The 15993-nt window shown below is 40.1% G+C and overlaps 1 protein-coding gene across 10 annotated transcripts in view; it reads left to right on the forward strand.

Annotated features, from left to right (window-relative positions):
• Chrm3 (cholinergic receptor muscarinic 3) overlaps positions 1-15993 on the forward strand; it is a 424602-nt gene that overhangs the window by 116419 nt on the left and 292190 nt on the right. The window lies entirely within an intron of this gene.

Here is a 15993-nt window from a genome sequence, read left to right on the forward strand (position 1 = left end):
TATATATATATATATATATATATATATATATATATATACATACATACATACACATACCAGTTTCTTATATTATTTGTTTTTTTTCTTTTCTTTCTTTTTTTTTTTTTAGAAACAGGCCTTCTGTGGTTTTGAAGTAAGTGCAGATTTTACTGACAGCTTATATTTTTATCTCCTCAAGAAGACAGATCCCCCTCATTGTTCTTTCCAGCAATCTGGAATTTGATTTAAGGAATCTACCATCCACTTTGCGGTACTTGAGCTGTCACTCGGCAAAATTGCTCTGTATCTTTCTGGAGTGGTATCTTTTTGAAAATATATGGACAGAGCATTCAATTATGTGTGGACAAGTCCATTCTTAAAGTTGGTTAACTACATATTCAGCTAAAAGCGGATAGATGTGATTTAAGAAAATTGTTACTGCAGAGCTTTTCCTGTTGTACATAATCAGTGGATTCTTTAGACTGAATTTATAACCTGAGCATTAGAACCAGATTCCTTTCCATTTTGAAATTGCAGTTAGGGTGCAGCATGTCTCACCTTAAAAATGAAAATAAATACAATTAACTGAGTAAGCAAATATGAAAAGTTCAAAGAAAGAAAGAGAAAAGCTCCAAGTGAAGCAGTTCATCCCTATAGCCAGGTTTAGGTCAGGAGACCTGATCAAAAAAGATTGCTTGCAGCCATTATGTTTTGATTGCTCTTAAATCTAGGATTTTAAAGTGGGTAATTGTCCTCTATTTTAACACTAGGATACATTTTTAAATTTTTAAAATGCATTGGGTTTTTGTCAGGTGAAAAACAAAGCAAGTTCAAGCATTCTGATCTGTTAACACATCTTTTGCAGTGTATTACCCATAATACATTAATGTGCATTTTCCTTCATTTTTTATTATTCATTATTGTTTCCTTGGCACATGGTATCATGTGGCTTTCTCCTAGTCTGACTACTAGGTATGCATAGTTTAATATTTTGGCTTTCTTTTTCTCTTTTCCTCTTTAAAAATCTTTTGTTTACTTTAAATTATTTATCATATGAACACTTATGTACAGATTAGACTATTAGTTAATATACCAGTTCATCTGAAGCTGAATAGAACAAATTATAATGTATTCCCAGATTGCTCTTTACATCAAATAAATGAAAAGTTGGTGATATATGGTCATGGAATAGCCCACATTCTGCTGCACCCACTATCTCAGGACAGTTCAGATTTTTATTTTAATCCCTTTAAGCAGATAAAACTTCAAAATTTTTAATTGCTTCCAGGGGGATGCATTTACCCTGGGACAGTTTTCTGGTTTACCATTATTTGGAACAACTGCAAGTCAGAAAAATTTGAGAATATATTCTGCAGCAGTCTGCCTTTCCCAGTTATGTTCCATCTCCTCTGCTTGCTGCCACCACTTGGGGAACTTTCGGAAACCCTAACACCAAGGACCCCCGATTTTAACTGATTGAGTTCTTGTGTGTGGAACTCAGCCATCAGAATGTCTACAAGCTTCTCAGATGATTCCGTCAGACAGCCAGGTTTGGGAGGTACTGGCTCAAGTGAGTGCAGCATCTCATCTGGGTTTGATGGGTATAGGCAAGAGAGAAGGGGACTTAGCTCTAATATATGGGGCAATAAGGATTAAGTTGGGTTGCCAGACTCTGCTGCAATGGGTATGCTTTGACCTTGGGTCCTCTCTTGTTGCCTGTAGTCTTGTCCATCTCAGCCTTTCCATGTAGAAATAGCCCCTGAGAATGTTCTTCTGACCTAAATCATCCTGTAATTAGCTTCAGCCTGATCAGCATCCCTGTCTTACATGGGTGCTTTGTTCCAATCTTGTAGAGCTAAATCTTGATTCCTGAACCTCAACCCTGTCTGAGTTCATCCTGTACAATGACATTCTTATGTTAATGAACAGGCCAGCAACTCCACTTGCTCTGAGTTTTTACCAGCGACAGGCACACACCTGCCCAGTGGTTTGACCTCTATGAGCACTAGTGCTCACCTGGGTAGCACTACTTGCTAGCGGGGTTGGTGTCCCCTAGCTGTAGGCCATAGAATCTTCCGGAGTACACTGTAGTTCTCATTCTTTCCTTTAATGCTGTTGACCCTAACTGAGCACAGTTCATGTTACTGCTGTCCTGGATAAAACTTCTTCCAGGAGCAGGGAAAAGGAGTCCTTTTCCATTTACTAGACTTTTTTTTCTTCTTTACAGTTTCTTTTCCACCAATTGCAAATCAAGTCAGCCTCACCCACATTGATAACCATATCAACAATGATGAGAATAATTGACTTTCTCTGTATCCTTTTTATATCTGCATACCATAACAAGCCTTTTATCAATACTATCCCAAAGCTAACAACCTACAAAATAGTAACTATATTTATTTTCATTTTTCAGATGAAGAAACAGTGGGTTGGAGATAGTTTGTTGACAAGATAGCATAGTTAATAAATAAAGAGCAAGAGCATTGAAATCTAGGAGTGTTGAGTTTCCAGAGCCTTGGCTACTTAATAAGTATTGAAAAAATTGAATTTCTTTAAAAATTTTTTAAAAACAAGGTCCTTAAAAAAATCTAGCCACTGGTCTTGGTGTGTAGGTCTGTGGTGGAGCATTTGCATAGAATATGTGAGGTCCTGAATTCCATCCCAGCACCATGAAAAAAAAATGTAGTCCCAAAGTCTATTTACATCCTTCTGTGTTTCCACTCACCACATTTTCACCTTCCTGCCCTTTCTCCAACACCCCATACAGTCTGACTTGACAATTCATGTCTTGCCATGTGCCGCTGCTTAGGTCTGAGACCTTTGCTTTTTGGGTGAACTCCCACTCACACATTTCAAGCCTAAGCTCAGCATCATGCAATTCTGTGTGAAACTTGGGCTGGTTAATTCACATGGGTTAATTGCTCTTTGTGTTCTTACATCCCTGGGTAAACATCTCCATCACTTACTAGCTGATAACTTTTGATGTTTTAATTAAGCTCTGTGAGCCTCAGTTTCCTCATCTATAAAAAGGAAGATAATTATCCATAAAAAGGAAGATAAACCTCCTAGCTTGGAGGTTTATGAGGATTAACGGAGATAATGAACCTAAGATACTTAATCCCATGTTATAGAGTAAGCCCTTCAAACATTAACTATGTATTGTTATTACCCTCTCGTTGTACTACAATTTTTTAATAATATTTTTTCCTCCCACCACCTGGCTACTTCCCACAAGTGTGAGCACAGTCACATGTATTTTGTATTTCTACATTTTGCAAAGTGCTCAGCCCAGAATGGAAACTTATGAGCTCATGCAAGTTACCTAACTCCTCGGCCTTCGAATTGCAAACCCTCCTAGAGCTAAAGGGAGGATTAAGAGAAAATGTAAAATTGGCTACCATGGAAAGTCTTTAGTAAGCGTCAGCAACTGTTGCTATTTAATAAGTTTGCGTGTGTGGACGGCTGCATGGAGGAGGGATCGAAATTCTTCCACGTCGCTATTTACGTTTTCTTCCACGGAGAAGATGGAGAGTCAACAGCTGTCCACACCTGCTGGCGCCTGGCCCTCTTTGTGTGACGGGATATGACAGGCTTGAGATTTCATCTTATTGGCACTTGGCAGGACTGGTTCCTGCTGCTGCACAGAGAGTGGGATTGGGTGAGAGACCTGGCAAGTCTTGCTGACATGTGTCTTTGACGAGAGGATAAGTCTTTCCCTGGATTGTTTCTTTTCACCCTGGACTTTGTCTGACCATCTGTTTGAAGGTGCAGGGAATGACAGTGACAGAGTAAATAAGATGCCCTCCTGTAAATCCAGCTACAATAGTTGCCAAAGCATAACTGACAGTGTACCCAGTAATCTTAGTTACAAATAGAATCGCAGATCCTGCAGCGGCTGAGGTTAAACACAGAAATAGAAGAGTATTAATTTATTTTGGGGTGGAGACAAAATCAATTTTTTTTCTGGAACACCCCCACATCCCTACTTGGATATTTCTCTCCTCCTTCAGGTTTAAAGGGGCAGTTAAGGTTCACTGAATCCTCTTGGCCACCTCTCATTCACTTCTTAGCCTGCCAATGTGTTTTTCTAAGTCCTGATTTGGTGTTCAGCAAAGGTCACCTTTCTAGAAAGAAACTAAGATTTTAAAAGTGATTAGTGGAGAAATACATGTAAATCTTGCTTTATTTACAGTGAGATACATCAGACTGTAGCATGTCTTAGGTTTAGTGGGTACCAGATGCTTCCTTGTAGTGGCCTGAGAAGGGACATGTGAAATTCCAGTGTCACATGTTTTTTTTTCATTTTGAAACTTAGATTACTAATGCATTGTAAAATGTCTTGCTAATTGCCTGCTACTAGGTTAGTTGTGTGCTTTTCTCTCTCTATCCACTCATCATTCATCCTTACATCTAAGACCTGTCTGTCTTCAGCTGCTAGTTGTAATCCTTTTTATTATTAAAAAAATGCTTTCAATTAACAACCAAAGTCTTTCTTGGACAGACTCCCTTGTCCCCAGACTCTTATGTCTCTTGTTCTTTGGGGCAAGAAATTTCCCCAAGCATAGGTCAAGTTAATTAAGTGCACTATTGAATCAGCTACTAATTTCCCAGCCTCTCCAATTCAGCTTTTGATCCCAACTGATGAATTGAAACAAATATGGCATATTTTTAGATATATTGTTTGATCCCTTAAAATGTATGTTGATATTAAAAAGTCAAGAGCTCAAAGTTCTGTGCCCGTAAAATTAATTAATGATTTAAATGTGTATTAAGAAAGATGGCACTTCCAAGGGTAACATCCACACTAAGGAAAAAGAAACACTGAATAGGAGCTATCAGTTTGGCAGCCCAGATGTTGGTTGACAGAGTTCAGTGGACTTCCATGGAGCTGCAATGATGATGGCCAGAGAATCAAGGGAAGGTATGCTTGAAGAATTAAAATATGAGAGTAATTCTTGTTCATGTGGAGAATATCCAAAAAGAGATAATAAATTACATAGAAGACCAAATAGAAATCTACTAGAGGAGCTCAAAGGTGGCCTTGTGATAGCAGAAGAAAGAATCAGGGGATTTGGAGACTGATGGGTAGGAATTTTCCATAAAAGAAAGAAGCAGTGAGTAAGAATGGATAGAACATTGGGATTTATAGTGTGACGTCAGGTACACGAATGTGTGGGAACTCCAAAGAAGGTGGGGGGAGAGGCAGAAAAAAATACTTACAGAAATAATGGTCAATGTTTCCAAAGTTCTACAAAAAATATGAATCTACACATTCAAAAAACACAATGAATAGCAAGTCAAATAAGCACAGAGAGATCAATGCCTGAGCGCACTGTGATCCAGCTGTTCAAAGATTAAAGACAGAAAATTGTGAAAGCAGATTAATAGGATTAATAGCATTATTGGATTATTGGGAAATTGATAAGCTGATCCAAAACTTAATATGGGAATTTGAAGGACCCAGAATAATCAAGTTTGAAAAAGAACAAAGAGGACTTACCTTTCTTAAGTTTAGAATTTAGTATAAACTCTAAAGTCTGGGGTCGGGGGGACTCAGTACTGGAGACCTTGCCTAGCATGTATAAGGCCATAGTCCTGGGTTTCAACCCCAGTGCCAAAAAAAAAAAAAAACAAGGGAAAAGGGGCACTTCATATTCATCAAGAGAGTATGATACATGGATCAGTGGACCAGAATTGAGAGTCAGAGATAAGTTCTTACAATGGTGACCAGTGATTCTACTTACCATAGTACATATACTTCGAGTAAAAGAAGCCAGACACAAAAGGCTTTAATCTGCATGGTGTCATTTCTATGGCATATGGAAACACTTCAGGTATAGACATCCAATCCATGGCTGCAAGGTCACTGATGGTGTCGACACAAAAGAGCATGGATCACCTCCTAGGGTGATGGAAAGATTCTATATCCTGACAATGGGAATGTTTACTTCATTTATAAAAACTCATCAAACTTTGCACTGCAAACGTTTTTCTTTACTTAAGTTACTTCTAAATAAACTCAACTTTAAAATTAAAAGAGCATTCTGAACTTGATTGTTAATATTACCAGTGCAGCAGAGAGCTGAGCCAAGCTTATGTGCGAATGAGCCTAACCTTTGCTGCTTGCCCACTTTTTTTGCTTTTATTTTCTCCTCAACATCAGTCAAGAGCATGTGTACCATGTAATAGCTATTACTATTTTTATCAGTTATTGAAAATGATATGTTTAGAGTAGTTATGTGACTGCCACGTAATTTTATATTAATTATCTATTTCTTTATCCTAAATAAAATGCTGGAAATATCAACCAAAAGTTGAAGGATTTTTAAAAATTTTGTCTTTTATATTTTTGCCATTTGAAAAATAACACATTTACCTCCCTTTGCCCATCCCATTAGAGAAAGCTCACTCCTGAGAGAGGGCAATCTATTTCCTCCCTGGACCAGGTGACTTGTCGTCACTTATAAAAGCCAAGAACAGACCATGTTCCCTGCAGTCATCTAATTCCATCGCAGTCCAGTGCACTGTGAGACATGTTCCTTAATCAACCCAGATTGCCCTGCAGACCATCTTGTTATCTTTGGTGTATGTGTGTGGTACTGGGGATTGAGCCTGTGACACTCTCCCACTGAGCTACATCCCCAGTCCTTAGTTTGTTTGTTTGTTTGTTTATTTATTTATTTCCTTCTTTTTTTTTTTTTTTTTGGGCACAGTACTGGTGATTAAACCCAGGGGCACTCCGCCACTGAGCTACATCCACGCCCCTTTTTTATTTTGAGATAGGGCCTAGCTAAATTGCCCAGGCTGGCCTTGAATTTGCCAATCTCCTTCCTTAGCCTTCCAAGTGGCGAGGCTCACAGGTGTGAGCCACCTCACCTGGTACTTATTGTCTTTAATAACCATTCTCACTAAAATGTATACAGACTAAGACGCATGCCATTTCTTCTTTATTTGGAATTATTGGTCTCAGCTTATTCACTTCTTCAAAGTATGTAAAGATTTATTTCATTTCATAACTGTTTAAACTCTTGAAGGAATAGGACTTCTGACCAGGCCTGTGAACTTCATATTGCCTGTGACCACACCTTATACCAAGCTCACTGTGTGAGTCTTGGCAATGATAATGAAAGAATAGGTAGGACTCCCGGAAGAATTTGTATCATGTTATTGTATTTAGCCATCCTCTTGCAACCATTTTAGGACAGAAACAAGGGGGGGGGAACTACATATATGACAAAGATTATTAATTTAAATGAAAAAAATTACATTTGAACAATGTTGGAAGATCCTGAGAGCACCTGAATCAAAAGCTTTTAAGCACAGTTTCAGGACTACGGATAGTGATATTTAGATACGGAGCACATTGTCTGATCTGATCATGCAGGACTCCTAAAATGTTAGAAAGTACATTTCTGTAAGTCTACTTATAAAATTATTATGAATTAAATGTTTGGAGAAATCACAACTTAATTATCCTAAAGAAAAATCACATATAAAATGTACGTGGTCATGTGGCAGCTCCATTCTACTTGATAAAGTTTTTAAGATTGAGAAAAATAGCAAAATGTAATTAAAACTAGGAAGTCAAGTATGAAAGTAATTAAGAACATGAGGAAAAAAGGAATTAAGAAAAAAGACCCTCTAGTGAAGTTCAGTATAATCGTTGCCATAAATCTATAATATAATCGCTTTAAAGAAAATGAGAATAAAAAGGACTCAACAGATAAGCTAAAGTATTATTTATATCCTTTAATTGCTTTTTATTTTTTATGCATTAGTTGCAAGAATAAAAAAGTTTTTCCTTCTTTGAGAAATGACCTCTTAGTGGAAACCTTAAAGTAAATAATTCTGTATCACCCTTTAACTTTCTGTGGCACTCTGACGGAATCAATTTAGTTTCAAACATTCCCATTTCTGTTTAGGAAACAAAAGGTCAAATTATTTCAAATCTTCTTTTCAGGGGAAAAACAAAGCATTCTATTCCTTCTATTCCTCATTTTCTGTATGGATATGATAACAAAATATACAAAACAAGTCCCCCATGACTAGGTCGACCTTCTAGAGACTGTGAAATGCTGCTGTGTTCCTGAGGCTCTCTGGCTGCTGGCTACTGCCAGGGACTCTGAGGCTGACTGAGCAGCTTTACTAGCTGTGGGAGGTCCCCTCTCTGCTTTTCTCACCATTGTCACCCTTAGAGGAGTGTGGGAATGAAAATGTCACCAATTAGAATATGTGTACTGATTCGCACCTCTAGTTCTTAACACAGGTTCACATGCATATTACCTGATTTTATCCAGCCAGGCTGCTGAAGAGGGGATGTTGATTCCACAGACTAGAATGGGAACTAGATGGTTGGAGAGGTTGATTACCTGTACCAACATGCCGATGCCAGGATTAGCAGCTACATCTCACTTGCAGATATTTGCCTGGAAGGTTCAACCCTATTTCTGATTTCAGGGACATTCCCTGACATAGGAAAAATAAAAATAAAAAATTAAGTCATACTGTGGACAGTGAATGAAACTTGGCCAAATCCAAACCAAGTTTGAATTATCCTGGTCTATAAAATGTGGGTACACATATTTTTTAAGGTTAAGTAGAGGATTACATACGCAGTTCATGTTTGGAAACTTTAGCCTTTAAGGATGATCCACCTTTATTTTCTATCTTGTGTATTCTAGGTTCTTTCTGTTTCCTTTTTTTCCTTCTTTGGGTCTTGTGCTTCCCCAGACCTGATGGAGTATGGTCTCTACCTCATGAAAATGCTCTTGTAATCTTGGCAGCAAATTCTTCAGGTTTACATGTTGCCCTGGGTTTGGGTTAGGTCTAACAAATCTGTCCTGGGAAGAGATTTTTTTTTTCCTCCTGGTCTATATATTTGCTTCTGTATGGGAATCTCTCTCACCAAATTTCTGACCCAGAGCTGCTATTGACACCTCTAGAGCTTCTCTCCTAGAACAAGTCATCGACCTCATTGGAGGTCCACAGCTGTTGGTGGGCAGAGCCAGAGCTAACTCCTGAGCAAAGGAGAGGGCTAATCAAGAGGCCACCGCCCTGGCCCTATGGAGACAGGCTGGTGCAGCTCAACCTCAGACCTGACCTTGAATACAGCCTGGCCTGGAATTTGAGATGAGGCTGAGGCAGCTTTGATATCATAAGCAAGAGTCCGTGCACAGCTTGCCTGGCTTTACAATAAGCTTGCCAAGAGTGTGGAAGAGCTTTGCTGCTTGGACCCCACCATTGCCCTACTAGGTTCAAGCCTAGACATCTCTCTGTTGCATTGGAGTCAAGGAGGAGGGATAATGCTGGACTTATATGGTCATCTTCATGGTTGGATCAATTACCAGTTCCCAAAACAGACAGTGACTGGAGAGCACCCTCCACTCCACAGTGCAGTTGGAATTTCTAGCTGGAGGCCATGATTACTAACAGTCCCTTGGCTGAAGCCACGCTCCTCCCATGGCAGACAGTTGCTGTTGAGATGAACAGCACAACCACAGTCCACCCTGAGTGCTCATGGCAGCTGAACTCCAGGAAGACCAAGGCTTCACAGCTTTACCCATTGCTGTTGCACTGACCATTCTCAGAGATTCTTGCCATACTTTGTAACTACAGGGATGTCAGCTTGTACTTGACAAGCTACATCCTGGCAAGCTGTTCAGAAGAGGTTGCAAGGGAACCATTTCATTTCAACCTAAATATCTATTTTTCCCTCATTGATGTATTTCCATAAAAAGCTTCAGCATTTCCAGAGTGGGTTTTATTAATCCTCAAGATAATAATCCAGTTCATTTTTTTTTTCTCTCAGTCCCCAAGTTAGTTTTAAAGTTTGCCTTCTGTGAACTGTCTCTGGTGTCCCCAGAATATTCCAGATGTCTGAGGCATTCCTAAATTGGTAATTCTTTTGGACATTTGTTATAGGAATACCCTACTGACCTCTTCTCCAACCTGAACATCTCCTTATCTGGTGACCATAGTCCTTCCTTTTCTTTATTTTTATCTAATTTTTTCTTTGCTTTTTTTCTTTTTCTTTTCTTTTTTTTTTTTTTTTTGTAGTTGTAGATGGAGAGCATGGCTTATTTTAAATGTTTATTTTTGTGTGTTGCTGAGGATTGAACCCAATGCCTCACACGTGCTAGGCAAGCGTTCTGCTGCTGAGCCCCAGCCCCAGCCCCAGTCCTTCCTTTTCGTCATCTACAAGGTCACTATAATCTTAATGCCTCCTGGCATTAAGATTCAGAAATTAATTTCATTTATTCATAAAGCACTTATTTTATTATCTTTAATAAAGAATGTTCAGTTGCATATTTCTGATAGGGAATTTTGTTCCAAAGGGCAACTTAATTCAGCTCTCGAATCCCACCCCTCCCTCCCTCCTTTCTCAGATGCTCAGGGTCTGTAGTGCTGAACTGAGAGCTGCATTTGCACAACCCCACTCCTGGGAGTTGTCCCGTTGTTAGTCATGGTCGGATGGATTCCCACCTTCACCCATTCACTGGCTATTTGGGTTGAAATCTAGCCTATGTGAATCTCAGCTTCTGTGAAATCCATATAATAATAACAATGCTGGAAGATTGTGAAAAAAAACAACAACAAAAAAAGATGCCTGCAAAGCACTCCTCGTCCAGGTGCTAGGCACATGAGTGGGCACATGTAAAGAATGGGAGGAAGAGGAGGAGGAGGGGGAAATGCCAAATAGGTGAGCAGAAGCATATGATGGCTGAACTAGGGAGCCTTGCTGCAGAGCTTCCGGGAAACCTGTCCAGGTACACTCCCCTTTCTTTCATGTGGCTCTCGACATCCCTGTAATTACAAAGTGTGGCAAGAGTCTTTGAAGGCAGTTCTTCTCCTTTCTCCCAGGAAGATGCATGGGAAACTGCTTTCCACTTTCTCTGGTGTTAGGCCTTCGCCCTGCCTTCTGACCTCCTCTGTGCATTAGCTAAACTCTGCCTCGGCCCTCCATGAAAGGGCTTGACCACTTCTGTACCGCGGTGACAGCTCTGATTCATGAGAAAGCCCTTTATTTCCTGCCTGCCACATGGATATTTCTACCCAATTAGATATTGTTGGCTCTAGATGTTAAATTTAAATAGGCTGAGAAGCTGCTCTATTTTGTGAATTGTATTTTTTTAAAAAAACCTGCTGATTTTTGTCTAGTTAATTGAACTGTCCTTACTTAATAGAAAAGAATCGCTGAAACACCAAGGCAAAAGTAAAATAAACATAGAAGTGAATCTTCAATACAACTGGTCTTTAAAGTTTAATAGCCAATAAATATGAATATGAAGTGACAGTTGTCTCATTACAGATGTAAACAGAGGCACATAAACCTAACTGCCAGCACTTACATGCTCAGAATACGCCTCCTGCCTTCATCGTGCTGCAGCCCTTCCCTTCAAGGCTATATTTCTCTTTGATTTATTATTCTCCAGCTTAATGCTGTAGCTCTCCAGTAAAGGTACTAGAATAGTTGTTGCTAATTAAAAATAACTTTAAAGTCTTAACAAAGAGAGAAAAATATATACTTTTCCGATACCCTTTCAATTAATGAAACCAGCAGGTCCCACCTGTCACTGTGAACCCCAGGCCTGCCCCTCCTGGTGTACTGAAGCCAAGGGCTTATCTGACAGGAAGCTCTGGGAATGGTGTGGAGGCAAGAGCCCAAGGACCTGCTTCCCATTCGTGGTGATGGGCTCCATAGCTGTACAGTCAAGGTCATTTTTGATACTTTGTGACAAAATGCTTTGGGTGACACAGAATTCTTTGAATTTGTTGTGCCTTTGCTCAGTGATGAGAATAAGAGAACAGCATTTGCTTTTTGAATTAGTGACTTTGGTCTGAAGTTAAGATGGCCCTGAGCTGGGAACCCTTGGCAGGTCTACCCTCAGGGCATCTCAACACAGCAGTCTCTCCTGTCAATTGTCCTTATTCTTTTCCAGTAAGAACTTTTGTTATTGTTGTTATTGGGTTCTGCTAAAGTCTGTCTCTCTAATCATCTATTTCTTTTTCTCTTCCTCGTGTCTGTATAAAGTATATGTATGTATTCATTAATATATGAAATAAATTTATTTTTAGCACACAGTGGCAATTTTATCTTGACAAAATGTGCTGTGGTTTGGATCTTAAGCATCCCCTAAGGTCCTTGTACTTGAGCCTTGGTCCTCAGCAGGGAGCCATTGGGAGATGGTGGAGACTGCCATGGGACCTAGAGGGAGGTCTTCAGGTCATGGGGGCATGCCCTTGAGGGGAGCACCGCACTTTCTTTCTCTTTTGTTTCCTGGCCAGGAGGTGAGCAGTTTGGCTACACCACACCCTCCCACCATGATGTGCCACAGACCCCAAAGTAAAAGGACCTGCTCACCATGAACAGAAGCTTCTTACAATTGAGCCAAGAGACAGTCTCTCTGATTAGCTCAGGTTGTTACAGTGCAGGGAAACTCCTCAACAGAAAACAGTAACATAATTTAACCTTTGCTTAGAGAAGTTACCAACATCATGGGTTTGTTCGCTTATATGATTGGGAAGCAGTGACTCCATTTCAAAGAAAATGTCAGCAATTCTTTTTTCTTTTCAATTCTGCCTCTAAATATTTCCATTACGAGTATTAGCATATATAGACAGTTCCTATGAAAAACAATTATCTTCTTCAGAGAAGAAATGAGTTTCCATACATGGGGGTCCGGGATGCTATCACCAAACCTAGAAATGTATACACATTATCTTTTAAACATAAATTTGAACTCAAGCCTATTTGTACTGTCTTAGAGAAATTGAGTAACTTCAATTAAATTAGCTACTATTACACAGTCTTCTCACTTCCAACACACAGTCCTCTAATTCTTACTAATTGACCATATATAATGTATATAACATTTTATACCCTACATTCTTATGAACATTTCCTTATGGCAGCATTAACTTCTACATTCACTGTGGCAATAAAGCTTTGTGTAAGTATAACCTGTTTCCCTTCTGTTGGGTTGTATTGTTAATAACAGCAAAATTAACCATTTATTGACTCTTTATACAATAAGTGGTATCTTTTACTAACAGTGAGAACAAGCTTAGTTTGGTCTGTGGAAAGACCTAAACTTCATCTTCATATCCTTAGGTTTCTATTAGCAGTATGACTTTAGTCAAGAAAAATAATTCCGTTTTTGCCTTCAGTATCCTCTTCTGAAACAATAAAGGCCATGACAGCTGACTCAGCAGCTCTGCCTACCTGAGTTTGGCACATGGTTCATGGTCAAGAAAGGAGGGAAGATTGTTATCGGGAACTATTCATAAAACTGATTTGCCCACATCTTTAAAGGAAGAGATTGATGTTATTTTGTGCATATCCAGATGGCTCTCCAGATAATTAAATGGTCAGTGTCACCAGCAAAGTGCTAAGTGTTCATTCTTTATACACCAAATCCGCAACTCCACTGTCTTTTTGTTTTATTATTTGCAATTTTTTTTTTCAGTATCAGAACCTGTCTTGCACCTAGCAGGTAGGTCTGGAGGCACAGTTACACCCCAAGTGTGGCTGGCATGAGGGAGATGCCATCTGTTCAACAAGACTCAGGAGAGACTGGATCCTCACTGCCAGGCCAATCAGTAGGCAGAAACACATCTGTGTGTTGTTTTGTGTGTCTGTCTTCCTCTGAGACTGTAATAGTCATCTTGATGTGATGTCACATCAGTCAGAATGACCAAGACATATAGCCCTGGGAAAGACAGACTGTAAACAGATAATGACATGATGTGAATTTTAATAATTTATGCACAAAACTTGTGGCAGTATATTTCAGCCCAAAGGACCAAAGATGGTTCTGAATTTGATTTGAAGTTACTTTTTTTTTTTTTTTGCAAATGAATCCCAGTTTACCATTTAGAGAAGAGCCCAGAATTCAAAAGTGTGGTGCCCCTGGAGAGAGCAGGAGGATCAGAGTGAAGGGCACAGCATACAGAGCCCTCATGTCTCGCAATCTTTTTCCTAGAGCTGCAATAATCCTGGGGCTGAGTTAGCATGAGCAAAGGAGGGAGAGGAAGTAAGCCGGGCAGGTCTAAGAAGATAATCTGCTGGTGAATATCTGGCGACATGCAGCTCGCTAGACATTCCATGCACATTTGTTCCTACAGCTCTCATAACAACCATATTTTAGAGGTAATGGAAGTGGGGCTTGGGCAGGAAGGTCAGGTGTTCTAGGTCATGCAGCAAGAAAATGTTGGAATTTGTGTTCAGAGCCAAGTTTCCGGCTCAACCCCATCTTCTCTTCACTCCAAGATGCAATTTTAATGGGAAACCACTTAGGTGTCTTCTCATTTATTGGAGCTTAACTTCTCTGTTTGAAGATAAAACTTCAAAATTTTGCTGTCTGTTCTCTCACGTTCTGTGGAGAGCACAAAGCAGAGGTTCTTACACGACTGTTGGAACTTTCCTTGGTGCTGTTCAGCGGTAGAGGCCTCCTCTCCACAAAGGTTGTGCCCCCCTCATGTGGCCTGGCGAACCCTCTTCACCTTCCTGCTGCAGGCTTGTTTCGCTCTGCTTCTTTGTCCACCTGTGCATCCTTGCTGTGTCCTCTCGTGGCCCTTCAGTGGAATGGGTGGAGTCTCTTTTTACCTGCTTAGATATTTTCATTTGCTCTCGGCATCGTCTCTCTCAAACCTCCCCTGCGACAGCTGGTTAAGGTAACTGCCATCTTGAGGTGCCTTATGCAAGGAGGCAGTCAAGGTCCTGGAGAGCACCAGCTGGAGAATGGCACTCTCCTGGTGGCCAGCTTTCCCCATGCATCCTCCCTGGTCCAGCAGTGTGCCAGAGAGGAAGTGTGGCTAACTTGACCTCCTCTCAGGTGCCTCCTCCAGGACAGAGCCCCACTGTCTCCAGAGAGATGCCCTTCCCTGTGAGATGCAGTGTCACTGGTGAATTGTCCCTAAGGTTCTCAGCCCTCTTCTGGGAAGGAGATTCCAACTCCTGTCTTGAGTCTGCCTTGAGCAACCCCCTTCCTCTAATAAAATATTCTCTACATCAGGACCTCACAATTCTCCAGACCAGAAATCAGCAGTTCCCTTAAAGGGTTAGGGAGTGTACAGTCAGCCCACATCATGGGTTCAACCAATGGCAGATCAAAAATATTTGGAAAAAATTTGCATCTACCCTAAACAAGTGTAGACTTTTTCTTGTCTTCTTTCTCTAGACAATACAGTATAAGAACTATTTACATAGCACTGACATTGTATTATGTATTATAAGTAATCCAGAGATGATGTCAAGTACATAGGAGAATGTGTGTGGATTATATGCAATACGGTGTCATTTTTAATAGATGACTTAAGCGTCCAGGGATTCTGGCATCCAAAGTATTCTGAGCTGATCCCCCCAGAATACAAAGGCATGACTATATATGTATGTTTAGGCTTTTCGGGTCTTACTGTCTCTGTCATAACTACTCAACTGTGTTACTGAATCATGAAAGAAGCCAGAGACAGTATGTAAATGGATGGCTATGGCTGCCTTCCCATAAAACTTTATTTATAGACTCTGTAATTTGAAATTCAATTAATTTGCACAATCTTTTAAATTTGTTTCAAAATGTAGAGATGTAGATCCATTCTTAGTTCACAGGCCACACGGAAACAGGCAGTGGGGCTGTCATCTGCTCAGCCCTGGCCACCACACCACAGCCCTGTTTTCCCCAGAGGATAAAGTGGTCTCACCATCAGGGTCCCCATGCTGGCTGTGTCTCTGCAGCATCTCCGCTCCAAGGCAGCCACTCCTGATTCCTGGTTGTCTAGTCCATGGTGCCTGCAGTTTCTGCCTGTGGCTTTGATAGTTTCAGTATTCCTACAGTTCTTCCCCATGGTGCTGGGATTCGGGAAGGTATGTAGGTCCTGTTAGAAGTGGAAAGTAGATTTTTTTTTCTTTCTAAAAAGTAATTTAACCTTTTTTTATTATTTTGGAAGAAACTTTCTAAGTAAACTAACTCGCATGTAATTTTCTGAATGATTTTAGATTATTCATTCTGCCTTTTC

Source organism: Marmota marmota, unplaced genomic scaffold, assembly GCF_001458135.2.
Source record: "Marmota marmota marmota unplaced genomic scaffold, marMar, whole genome shotgun sequence".
Lineage (NCBI taxonomy): Eukaryota > Metazoa > Chordata > Mammalia > Rodentia > Sciuridae > Marmota > Marmota marmota.